Consider the following 13,694-nt stretch of genomic DNA (forward strand, 5'->3'; position numbering starts at 1 on the left):
CCCATGAAAATGAAGTCAGGGAAATTTAGGAATTTCTAATAAAAGGAAGTACTTTTTCACACAGCACATAATTAATCTATGGAATTCTCTGCCACAGGATGCTGTGATGGCCACTAGCTTGGATGGCTTTAAAAGGGGCTTTGGACAAATTCATGGAGGACAGGTGACTACTAGTCTGGTGGGTTTAGTCCACCTCCAGTGTCAGAGGCAAGATGCCCTGGAAAAACCAGTTGCAGGGGAGGAGCAGCAGGAGAGAGGGCATGCCCTCAGCTGTTGCCTGTGGGCATCTCAGAGGCATCTAGTGGGCCACTGTATGAAACAGGATGCTGGACTAGATAGGCCTTAGGACTGATCCAGCTGGGCTCTTCTTATGTTAAGACTAGCTCTTCTTATTTTGAGGAAAAACAACTGAACAGATTAACAGAAATAATAAACATAAAACATGATACATTTTGCTGGACAAATCTGAGTTCAACAATTTTTTATTCTCACATCTAATAGAGTAGCTGCATTTGCCAAATTGTTCATACAGAAGAGGTATGAGATCAAAATGCCAAGGGAGGAAGGTGTTGGGGATTGCAGCAACGGAACTGGCAGCCAGCATGGTGTAAAGATGGAAGAAGGTCACATGAAGCCTACAGAGCTATAAGTGTCATGTTTGTACCTACCCCTTCTTCAAGCACAGAAAGGAATAGAGGTTTGTAATCTCAGACCCTACAATTGGCAGGCTGTATAAAGCCTCTGGTCAACAATTTTTTAGATTGTGAGCCCTTTGGGGACAGGGAGCCATCTTTCTTTCTTTCTTTCTTTCTTTCTTTCTTTCTTTCTTTCTTTCTTATCTATTTATTTATTCATTCATTCATTCATTCTCCATGTAAACCGCCCTGAGCCATTTTTGGAAGAGTGGTACAGAAATTGAATTATATTATTATTTCTTGTTTACACAGTCAGACAGGTGTTATTGACTGGTTTATTTTATTCAGACATCGGGTCCTTCCCAAGGACCTGGGATGCCAGAATTTTATTGTCAATTGTTATAGATATCGTTGCAGAATATAGGCTGTTCCCAGTAAAGCTGCTTTTTGTAATTAGCTGATGGTGATTTCTGTGGCCCCTATGGTGTTGAGGTGCTCTTCAAGGTCTTTTGGAACTGCACCCAGGACGCCAATTACCACTGGGATTATTCTGGTCTTTTTCTGCCACAGAATAATAATAATAATTTATTATTATTATTATTAAATAACAACAACAACAACAGAAAAGTGCCTTCTGACTTCAGGCTCCAACTCTTCCAGCTCCAGCAGCAGAACTGAACTGGAGAATGCACCCTCCAGGTCTAAATTTTATCATAGCTTACTAAAGCCCTAGCCTAGCCTTGTTCGTGGATGGCACTGTCTCAGGATTTCCAGAAAGGCAATACCTAGGGAAATATGACACTAACAAACCCAGTGATTCTTGCTTGAAATATGTGTAGTCACGTCTCACCTGACAGAAAGCTGAGGAAGAGAAGAAAAGGCTATACCTGTGCTTTGTTATAATCAGTCAACTAATAGCTCATTATCGGGGGGGAAATGGTAGAAATTCTAATACATTCAAGTTTGAGGATGTATTGGCTTGGGTGAGAAAGAAAAGGCTCGGACCCAGCTGATTGCTACGTGCACATTCTCACCTAACTCTTATCAGCTATTTCTGTTTGCAGGTAGCATGAGTGAATATACCCTGGGGTGTGCACAGAGCACAAGGTAAATTCAAAACAGGCTCCTAATGTCCCTTATCCATTGAAAGGTTAGCTCTGAGGCCTTTGAAACTGCCTTCGTTTCCTGGCAGGATTTAATATTAGTAGTTATCTGGCATGTCATTTTCTTCTTCCCATCCTTCTTGAATTCTTCTGTCTTGGCCATCACAACTGACCAGCAGAAGAAGTTTTCCAGACAGACTTCTTTTCCCCATCATCTGCAACCTGATCGTTCTTTAACTAGAGATGCCAGGAATTGACCTGTGACCTTCTATATGCAAGGCATGTGCTCTGCCACTGAATTACAGCATCTCTGTCATGGCAACACTGATACAAAGAGGAGCTATAGTGTACAGTCCTCCTAGGTTGTCAGGTCTTCTGACAATCATGGGAAGGAGTTACCCGACATGTGCTTCCATCAGGGGCGTAACAAGGCTGGAGTGGGCCCAGAGACAAAAATTTTAAAACGGGCCCCTCGCTCACACACACAGACACACACAGACACACACACACACACACTTCACATGTGACTTGCCTCTGGGGGGGGCCTCAAGGCGTGGGGGCCCCCAGGCAGCCACCTCCCCTTGCCTAATGGTAGTTACACCCCTGGCTTCCATGCTGTGAACGTCATGTGAGAATACTGTAGTCCCTGTGCTTGCTGCCGAATGGTGGCAAGAATTTTACCATGCTTCCATGCCAGATCTGAAGTCTTAGGAAATGGTCATCAGGCAGAGCTGTTTTCTCTGCTAAAGGGCACATAATTAGCAGATACAGTGAATCAGCTTTAGCTGCAAACGGTTCATTGATTTAAATGACATTTGCTCAATTCTAAGCCAATTTTGTTTCCAATATTTAAAAAGCCATTGTTTTATTTAAACGTCATTTATCTAAATAGATGCAGTCGGCTGGTCAGGTATCTAAATACAGCCTGACAGTGCGACTAATGAGGTTTTTTGGATTTCAGATACGGAGGCTTCCTCAGAGAACTGTTTTCATCCCTTTCAAATCCTACCATAGTCAGAATGTCTTTAGTCTGTCATCTTTTCTTTTGTTTTTGGCTGAGTTCGGAATGCCAAAAGTAGTAGCTTTGCTTTGCTATGATGTCCTTTAAGTGAAACCATGTTCACTTTTTCAATAAAAAAATTATTATGGAGAGTCCACACAGTTAATAACATGTAAAAGAGGCTGGGGATTGGGGGAATGGTTAGGTACTTACAAGATCCCTGCTTTTGAGAACTAAACTCTATCATACTCCCCACCCCAGAATAAGTTTTTTTGTTTTTTTAAAGGCTGTAATACAGTACCTATGAAGGTGGCAGCAGCAGAGAGCTAGATGAGGCTAGGCACTCTCTCCCATGCTCTGTGCAGGTGCCTCCACTGCTGCATTTCCATTTTGGAAGAGGTCATGGAGGAGGGAGGTGGCTGATGAGATTCGGGGCTCTGAGGTATACATTGGGGGCTCATGTCCCATGGGCCACCCCCTAATGATGCCCCTAATGATGCCTTTCGCGGAATTAGTCACTTCAAAATTACATAAGAGAGAACAGCCCTGCTGGATTTTAGGATGGGGAAAGACCCAAGTCTCCAGCCCACGCATTCATAAAGTCTGCAGGGTGATCCTAGGCCAATGACCATTTTTCAGCCTAACAGACCCTCTTTTCCAAACTATGGTGCCACAGAACACTAGTATGCCACAGGCCACTCACTGGTGTGCCACATTGCCTTGGTCTGAGTTTAATCTCCCTGCTTTTGGAGCTGGATGCACCAGAATGCACGAAGGAGGACAGATCCCTCCTGGTGCATGAGAGCTCAAGCCAGCTCCAAAGCAGGGGATTTAAATTCCTTGATTCTGGAGCTGACCCATTTCTTTGTCCTGGATGCAGGTCCTTCAAATGCACCATCCTTCCTGGGGCATTATGAGGTGAGTCATGTCCAGGAGGGACACGAGGGAAGCATGCAAATAAGAACAAAGATTATATAGGAAGAAAGAGGAAGAAGAAGGAAGAACCTTCCTTACAAGGCAAGGCTACAATACCTGGGGAGTTTTAGTTTAGAAGAAGATGACTGAGGGGAGGCACGATAGAGGTCTAAAATATTATGCATGGTGTGGAGAGATTTTTCTCCCTCTCACATAACACTAGAACCAGGGGTCATCCCATGAAACTGATTGCCAAGAAATTTAGGATCAACAAAAAGAAGTACTTTTTCACACAACTCATAATTAACCTATGGAATTCTATGCCACAAGATGTGGTGACAACCACCAGCCTGGATGACTTTAAGAATTTAAAGTATTTAACAGAACATCTTTTTCACTACGAGCCCCATTGGCCATCAAGATCATCCAGTGAGGTTTGTCTACAGTTGCCACCAGCTCATCTGGTGGCTGCACAGGGACAGGCCTTCTCTCTTGCTGCCGTGAGACTCTGGAATGTGTTCCCTGATGAAATAAGAGGCCCCACCACCACCATCTCTGACAAATTGACATATTTATTCACCCAAGCTTTTCACCCAGGCTGGAGGTGGCCTATAGCCTTCAGACTAGTATCCACTGATAGACTTGTCCTCTATGAATTTATCTAAGCCCTAATTAATCAATTAATTATATGTGTACACTGCCCCAAGCTTCCATCTCTGGTCGGTTACAGCAACATAAAACAAATAAAAACAGAAATTAAAACTTTAAAACAATTTAAAACCACAGGTTTCAAGGGAAGCTACTAAGTAAGGAATACACAAGGAAATGATCAGATCTTAAAGGTCTAACACCTTGGTCGAATTCAGATGTTATATTGTATGAGCATTCAGATGTCTGTAGACTCATAAATTCTTTGTGTGAATGCCTATACCTACATTCATTTTAAAAGTGAACCAGGGTACAGGTCCCTCAAATGCATTGTATAGATAAGAACTGTACTGCTGTACCTGCGTTCAACGTAACATGTGAATAACTGTACCTGTGGAGAGTGTATATAGATTGTACATGTGCTGAACATGTGAATAATTTAATTAAATTAATTTTTAATCATTCAATTTCTATACCACCCTTCCAAAAATGGCTCAGGGTGGTTTACACAGAGAAATAATAAATAAATAAGATGGATCCTTGTCCCCAAAGGGCTCACAATCTAAAAAGAAACATAAGATAGACACCAGCAACAGTCACTGGAGGTACTGTGCTGGGGGTGGAGAGGGCCAGTTACTCTCCCCCTGCTAAATAAAGAGAATCACCATGGTAAAGGGTGCCTCTTTGCCAAGCCAGGAATAGGGAATAGGGGAGTAAGAATTAGGCATTCCAGTTGGAAGGGACCTTGGAAGTCAACCCCCTATTGAGTGCAGGAATCTACTATCACTTTCCCTGATAGCCGTCCAGCCTCTGAACATGAAAAGAACAATCAATGAAATGTTCAGTTTCACTTTCTCTGCTCCTTTAATGTAACCTTTCCCAGACAATATCCTTTCCAACAGCTTTAACTCTTTTATTTTTTTAGTTCTTTACTCATGAGAACAACTTCAATATCCCTGTCCCCATGTAATGGATAGGGCGGTACTCACCATGGTGCTAAAGCGAGACGTTCATGCTAAAGGGAGAAATAAGGGAGGAGAGCTGGTCTTGTGGTAGCAGGCAAAAATTGTCTCTATTGCTAAGCAAGGTCTGCCCTGGTTTGCATTTGAATGGGAGACTACATGTATGATCACTGTAAGATATTCCCCTTAGGGAATAGCAATAGCAATAACATTTATATACCGCTCTATAGCCGGAGCTCTCTAAGCGGTTTACAATGATTTAGCATATTGCCCCCAACATTCTGGGTACTCATTTTACCGACCTCGGAAGGATGGAAGGCTGAGTCAACCTTGAGCCCCTGGTCAGGATCGAACTTGTAACCTTCTGGTTACAGGGCGGCAGTTTTACCACTGCACCACCAGGGGCTCATCAGGGAATGTGGCCACTCTGGGAAGAGCACCTGCCTGCTTGCATTCAGAAGGTTTCAAGTTCCTTCTCTGGCTTCTCCAAGATAGGGCTGAGAGAGATTTCTGCCTGCAGTCTTGGAGAAGCTGCTGCCAGTCTATGTAGACAATACTGAGCTAATGGACCAAGGGTCTGACTCGGTATAAGGCAGCTTAAAGGCAGTCTCCCTCCCCCCGCCACATATTCTCTAGTGTTGGAGAGGGCGAGTGCAGAACCTCCAGAGCAAAAAGATGAAAAAGCAAGAAATGGAGTGAACGTTGTTTGTAGTAGCAGGGCATTAGAAAGGAGAAGAAAATGAGAAGAGATTCACCTTGCAATAACTTCATGGGCACCATAGAGTAGGTTCTGATCACACTACCACAACTACTTTGACTGCCAAGACACATGTGATGACTGCACTTGCTAGGACAAATACTGCAGTTTTCCAATAATTACCGAATGGTTTGAGTACTGGGAAGCTTTTATTCCCACCATAACAAAAGCACTTGCTGGAACGAAGCCATTTCTGTAATGTGGTGACGGTTTGGAGTTTCTCCAAGAAAACCACAGCATCTGGAAAAGGCTCTGAGTGGGGGGAAATCTCTGTAATCTATAACTAAATTTGCTTTGAATGCAGTGAAGCAAATCTGATAAATAAAAGTATAGTTGGCTAACATTACAATGTTCAGGAACAATCACCAGCCGTCTCTGTACTGTGCCAGAAAAAGGTGTGATATAATATAGAAGTTGGTGGAGAGATGGAGTGGGAATATAATGCATTCCATCAAACTAAAATCCCATGGATGTTGTGTTGGAGGAGAGGGGTTTGACTAACCACAATTATAACAGAGGCAGCATAGGAAGCAAAAGCTGAGCCCATTAAAGAGTAGCTTGAGACAGTTGTTTAAGATCCAAAAGCAAGTAAACTTTATGGGGGGTGTTACATTCTTGGATAGAAAGCCTGTATGCCTGATTTTCTGTCTTCATAGTATGGGAGGGAGGGAGGGAGGGAGAGGCTATTCTGACGATCAGCCGGAATTGGGCTAGGGGAGCAGGCGAGCCTGGTGGCTCCCCAGGCGGTTAACCCACCTAAGTACCCCTCCCCTTAAACTGGGTTTGCAGAGCGAATGCTCCGAAAACCAGTTTTTCAAAATCGTGAGTAGCCGCAGCACGGCTCGGCAGCATGGCTCCTCATGAGTAGGCCCCCGGAAGGAAGGCGAAAAGCCGCCTTCTGGCTCTAGGGGTCTCTCCAGTATGCCCTGCGCACTCACGCACAGCATATTGGAGCTTCCAGGGGCTGCACGGCCCCCCAACTCCCCAGCCCCTGCCAGCTCCATCACGGAGCCGGCAGTCATGTGGGTGGCCGATCCGGCCGCCCAGGGATCCTGCCCTGATCAACTGTGGGGAGAACGGGCTTAGCCCGCTCTCCCTGCAAACCTGGACAAAGCAAGTCTCACGGTGAGAGAGAGAGAGAGAGAGAGAAGCTGCACGGCTCATGCAATCTGCAGCAGAGCAGAGAGCAAAAAAACAGTCTGGGAGTAAGAAGGGAGGAGCAGATAGGCCCTGAGAATATCAGTCCACCAATTGGAGAAAGCCAGATCAGAAAGAGAGACAACAAGAGTGAAATAAAGAGGAAGACTCATCCTCACTGTCTCTACTCCTAAAAATGCGCCTAGAGCATTAGGTCACTAGGATAAAAGGTGCCAAGAGCCTATGTTCCTGGAGCTCCATCTCCAACAATGGATTGGGTAAAACTGAGGCCTTGGGGCAAACCCATGCATCTAATAATTGGTGATAAACTGTCCAAATATTAAGCTGCCTTAAAGTAAAGCGTGCTGTCAAGCCGGTGTCGACTCCTGGCGACCACAGAGTCCTGTGGTTTTCTACACTGTCAGAAATTAGCCCATGTAAACGAATGCTGTTTATTCTGACTGGCTGTAACCTGGTTTTTCCAAGCCTCTGCCTGACATCTTTTTAACCAGAGATACGGATGGTGGCTTCGTAAGGAAGTGCCAGTTCCCAGTGCGAGCAGCACTTCCCTCCACCATCCACCATTTGCAACCTACATTTGGAGTTGGGTTGTGGATGCCGGGTGGTGGACAGAAGTGCTGCTTGGGAAGTGGCCATTGGCAGGTTCGAACCCTACAGAAACTAGTGGGAAAGTAGCTGCTCATGCCAGGAGTGCGCACTCTCTAGGAACCAGCAGTTCCCGCCAACTTACTTGCTGGTGGTTGTGTAAGCAAGATTTGTTTTGTGTAAGCAAGATTTGTGGCAAGATTCCCTGCCACAGCTGTAGCCCATCCCATGCTGCTGTTGCAACTAGTGAACTGAGACTGCTGTGGGCATGTGACATAGCAAGAAAAGCTTCGGAGCTTTGGATTTTGTTTTCCCGCAGGGCAACATCAGCCGCTAGACATCCAAAAGGCTTTAATCTAACCACGTCATAAACACCATTGGTACTCTGAGAGATCCTCAGCTGTTCCTCAGTAGCATGATGAATACCATCTGACCTGAGAGGAGATCTAGTCTTGTGGTAGCAAGCATGACTTGTCCCCTTAGCTAAGCAGGGTCCACCCTGGTTGCATACAAATGGGAGACTAGAAGTGTGAGCGCTGTAAGATATTCTGCTCAGGGGATGGAGCCGCTCTGGGAAGAGCAGAAGGTTTCATGTTCCCTCCCTGGCTTCTCCAAGACAGGGCTGAGAGGGACTCCTGCCTGTAACCTTGGAGAAGCCGCTGCCAGTCTGTGAAGACAATACTAAGCTAGATGGACCAATGGTCTGACTCAATATATAGCAGCTTCCTATGTTCCTATGTTCTGTTGCGCCCTAACTGCATTTGGGGGGAGGGTGTGGCTCTGCAGCTGGCAAGCCTCCTCTATGCAGGGCCTCAGATTGGCGAGGGAGGAGTTAAGGCACTATAGTCCAGGGATTCTCAGCGTTGGGTCCCTAGATGTTCTTGGACTTCAACTCCCATAATCCCCAGCCCCAGTGAACTTTGGTTGGGGATTATGGGAGTTGAAGGCCAAAAACATCTGGGGACCCAATGCTGAGAATCCCTGCTATAGTCTTCTCCTTGGGATCTGCTTCTCCCAAACTTGCCCTAACTCTGGAGCCCATGATGGGTCTTTCCTCCAGCCAGGCCTCGTCCTCCTCACTAACCAGTGCTTGCCTAAATAGGCATGAACAACCCACACAGCCACTTAAACCCCCACCCTTCTTTATTGCCATTTCCTCTTTCTTTTCATCCCCCTAGTGCCTGACTCAAGGATCCCCTTTTCCCTTCCCTAGTGTGCTTACCTGTCCAGTCCCTCCTGGCCTCACCCCCCCCCTTTCTCTGTCTGCTGTCAGAATGTGCCAGGGCTGGCACTCTCTCAGTCAGGCGGCGGGTCCCAGTATGGTTTGGTTTCTTCTCTGGGCTCGTTGTCATTGGCCCCTCCCGGTAACTTGGCCTGTGAGAGTGCGGGGGAGGCAAACTGACACCTTTCTCTACTTATGTCACACAGGATGCCCTTCTTGTGTCACACAGCATGCATATCAGCTGACATTTTGGTGCATTGCTGATTTGCAGCTGCAGATACCTCTAGAACAGGGTTTCTTAACCTTGGGCCCCCAGATGTTGATGGACTACAACTCCCGACATGGCTGGGGGTGATGGGAGTTGTAGTCCATCAACATCTGGGGGCCCAAGGTTAAGAAACCCTGCTCTAGAACTAGGCTGTCCTTCTCTCTAAACCAGATTGACAAGACCTATTGGAGAACATGATAATTTAGACCCACTTATCTATCTAAAAGGTATTTTCTTTTGTCTAAACTAAGTTAGCCAACCATTTTGGAAAACAGGCATTAAAATAAAATCATTTTGATCCACATCCAAATTTTTCCAAAGTTCAAGAGTGGAATCCAATCCAGATCTCACATGCACCGATAGCAACATCCCTGAAGGAAAAAAGAGAGTTTATTTCCCAAGAGTCAAACTGTAATGCCTGTGTAAACCATTTTTTTATTGTTGCTATTTTTCAAAACCCATATTAGATGCACTAATATGAACCGCGAATATGCAAGCCGCAAAACAGACCTGGTTAACTATATCAGTCTTGCTTTTGGCTCCAAGCAAATCTGACTCATCTCTAAGTTCTGCCCATCTGTTTCCAATACTGAGCAAGCATGCAAATTTCAATTTCCTCAGTCGGGATCAGGAAGCAGCAATGGCTATACAGCTGACCGTACTGGATGACCCATGAGCAAATAAAAGTCAGGGACATTCCTGGTGTTTTTACAAATGTGATGGAGCCCTCCATGAGGTTTAGGCAGAGGTCATCATTCTTGCCTTAAAGAAAGGCCAACAGTGGAAGAAGTATGGCGAGATCCTTTCAATAAAAAACTTTGAGTTCTGCATTTGGAGAATTCAGAAAATATGCTTCTTTCATTTCTATCCTATCTTTCTTCTATGATGGCACTCGAGATGGAACACAAAGGATTCCTAGGTGGTTTCCCATTCACATACTGATCAGACCCAGATCTGTTTAGCTTCAGCAAGGTTTCTATAACTTGGGATTTCAGACAATGGAATCTTGCATGCATCTAGCTATAAGTTGCACATCCTATGCTTCCCTCCCCCACCCCCACCCCCACTTTGGGCCAAACTAGATGTACTAGATATGGCAATCCATTGTTAAAAGGCATGCTTCCAACTAGAAACAGTTCTTCTTAAACACACACACACACACACACACCCAACCAAATCTTTGGCGGGCCACGCCTGTTTGAGACCATGGTTCACTGGGAAGGGGAGCTAAACTTTTTCCTTGCACAATTTCCCTATGAAATATCACCCCCCACAATGTTGCTATTTGTTGAAGAAATGGCTGCTAATTATAAATACTTCAGGGACAAATATCAACACTGGGAGCATGGCGGTTCCAGAGCAGGGGGCAATTTCTGTTTCAGAAATCTAACACATGGGACACAGCTCGCCCACCCATAAATGCACTTTGCCCCTTCCGTACCCTCCCTTTTCTAGTACCACCACTTACATGGGAGACTAAGTTTTGGCAAGGAATCAGTACAAAGGGGGAAAGTTAACCTCACCCTCCCCATGATCCCAAACAGAACTGCACACACACCCATGCCTATATTATTTATATTTTAAATGTATATCGTACTCTTCCTCCACAGAGCCCAGGGTGGTCTACATGGCTATGTTTATCCCCACAACAACCCTGAGAGGTAGGCTCGGCTGAGACAGAAGTGACTGGCCCAGAGTCACCCACCCAGTGAGTTTCATGGCTGAGCAGAAGACTGAACTTCAGTCTCCCTGGCCCTCCTAGTCCAACGCTCTGACCACACCATGTTAAGAAAAGGATGTGGCCTTTTCATCCAGGACCATTAAAAGGTGTTGGGGGGAAGGGGGTTAGTTTTAGTTTTAAAAATGTTTCTGTATTTTATTGTAATGTTTTGGCTTCTGTGCTTTAATTGTAAGTTTTACTCACTTGTTGTTTTATTGTTTTACTTTGAGAGCCTCCCAAATAACAATTTACTATGAGTGGCCAAAAAATAAAGTTGTTGTTCGTATTTTATGATTATTTATTGCTTCTTGTTTATAACAAAAAAGGCACATGAACCTCTAGCTCTGCCCTTTCTCTCTTAGCCTAATCTACTGATTGGGGTGACTCATACATTACATGAGGAATTGGGATGGAATCTAAAGATCACTCTAGAGTTGTGTAACAGACCTGAGGGAGATAAGAACTTAAGAATATAAGAACAGCCCTGCTGGATCAGACCCAAGGCCCATCTAGTCCAGCTTCTTGTTTCACACAGTGGCCCACCGGATGCCGCTGGAAAACTACAGGCAGGAGTTGAGGGCATGCCCTCTCACCTGCTGTTACTCCCCTGCAATTGGTACTCTCTTTCCGCCTCCCTTATTTTCACCTTGCATTTCTTTTGCCAGAGTTTGTGTTCCTTTCTGTTCTCTTCATTTGGGCAGGCCTTCCAATTTCAGAAGGAATTCTTCCCTTTTATGGCTTCCTTGACTTTACCTGTTAACCATGACGACATCCTCCTGGACTTAGTGGTACCTTTCCTCCTTTTGGGTATACAATCTAACTGGACTTCTAGTATTGTGCTTTTGAGTAAAGTCCAGGGGCATAGCTATAATTGAGCAAAAGGGTTCAAAGAACATGGGCCCCCAGCTCCTAAGGGCCCTCCAGCTCCATCCCTCCCTATTTTCTTCATTATCTTCCTCACTCTGGGGGGCTGCCAGAGAGAGGGATGAACACGGGCCCCTTCTTTCCTAGCTACACCCCTGGTAAAGTCCATGCACTCTGGAGCAAAGTGACTGTCCTGATTTTCCCTTTCAGCTTTCTTTTCACCATACTCCTCATTTTGGAGAAGTTTCCTCTTCTGAAATTCAAAGTGTCTGTGTTAGACTTCCTTGGTGATTCTCTCCCCCCATATATGCTGAATTTGATCACACTATGGTCACTGTTCCCTAAAGGGTCGATGACACTGACATCATGCACCAGGTCCTGGGTGCCACTCAGGATGAAGTCCAAGGTTGCCTTCTCTCTGGTTGGTTCCAAGACCAACTGTTCTAGGGCACAGTCATTCAGAGGATCTAGAAATGTGACCTCTTTGCCATGACCTGACTGTGAATTTACCTAATCTATGTGTGGATAATTGAAGTCACCCATTATTACTGCCCTGCCTCTCCATGACGCCTCCCTGATTTCTGCCTGCAACTCCCAGTCACTGTCAGTGTTTTGATCCGGAGGGCGATAGCACGTCCACAGTAGCACATTTCCTTTCAGGCCTTGAATTGTCACCCACAGGGTTTCTGTGGAGGACTCCAGTCCTCCAAGGTTTTCTAGCTTGTTAGATTCTATGCCTTCTTTAACAAACAGTGCTACTCCACCTCCAAGGCACCCCACCCTGTCCTTTCTATAGAGTTTATATCCAGGGATAACAGTACCCCACTTGTTCTTACTGTTCCACCATGTTTCTGTTATGCCTACTATATCTATTTCTGCGTTAGCAACCAAGCACTCCAGCTCACCCATCTTGGCTTGGAGACTTCTGGCATTGGCATATAAGCACCTATACGCTGAATCTCTCATCTGGTGTATGCTATCTTTCTTTCGACTCTTTGACCAGCTGGTACATCCTTCTGTTTGCTCTTTATGTGGTTCTGCTCTGTCGCCTTCTGTTTTATCTGAATCCTTTGCATCATCGCACTTTAAAGGATGGCATTTGCTGAACTGGATACTGTCCAGCTCCTGTCAGCTATTCCCCAGGCGTCATTTTAAAAGCTGCTCTGCAACCTTTTTGATTTTAAGCGCCAGCAGTCTGGTTCCATCTTGGTTCAAGTGCAGCCCGTCCCTTTTGTACAGGCCTTGCATGCCCCAAAATGTATCCCAGTGCCTAACAAATCTGCAGAGATGTGCTTCTGTCCAGGCCCGTTGAATGTTGCTATTGCTAGGAATGCATCAGCACAAGAAACAGCCATTTCTGATTATACAATGTGCAATTCTCATACAGTACGTGCTCACCAAACAGAAAAATCAAATGATATTTCATTCTGAATCATTCTGAAACGCAAATTCAGAAAGGCAGATTCTACCACTTGCTTACAGCTATTACTCATTTTCACATGATCCAGCACGGAAAATATTACAAGTCACTGGTGCAGACTGCAGTTCATGCAACTTCCTGTCTGGATTGTCTCTGATTGGTGCTTCACTTCCTGATTTTGGTGTGCAAACACTAGATCATTTTCAGACTATCAAGCAACAGAAACATAGCAGTTGCTCGCTTATTCTGAAAAACCTAGACATGTTCCCTCAACCAGGTGCTTCAGCATTGGTGGATACCATTGTCCCAGTGTTCAAACCACAATGTATTTTTTCATTAGAAAATGTAATCTTCCCGCCCCCAGCACTGCTGTGTAGAATGTGCTTCTATGGATTTCATGGTACTTACTTCTCATCTTAGGGACCTTCACATTTGCT

General features: G+C 45.1%; 1 long non-coding RNA gene across 2 annotated transcripts in view; it reads left to right on the forward strand.

The window, feature by feature from the left end:
- Positions 1-11,253, forward strand: part of LOC128351756 (uncharacterized) — a 69,431-nt gene extending 58,178 nt beyond the window's left edge. Inside the window, exons 3-4 of one of the 2 annotated variants that reach the window (XR_008320024.1) lie at positions 502-697; positions 10,864-11,253. This is a non-coding gene — a long non-coding RNA (uncharacterized LOC128351756). The remainder of the gene's footprint in view (positions 1-501; positions 698-10,863) is intronic. The other variant, XR_008320021.1, reaches the window with a different exon arrangement.
- The last annotated feature ends 2,441 nt before the right edge of the window (positions 11,254-13,694 follow it).

Source organism: Hemicordylus capensis, chromosome 1 (assembly GCF_027244095.1).
Source record: "Hemicordylus capensis ecotype Gifberg chromosome 1, rHemCap1.1.pri, whole genome shotgun sequence".
NCBI classification, from domain to species: domain Eukaryota; kingdom Metazoa; phylum Chordata; class Lepidosauria; order Squamata; family Cordylidae; genus Hemicordylus; species Hemicordylus capensis.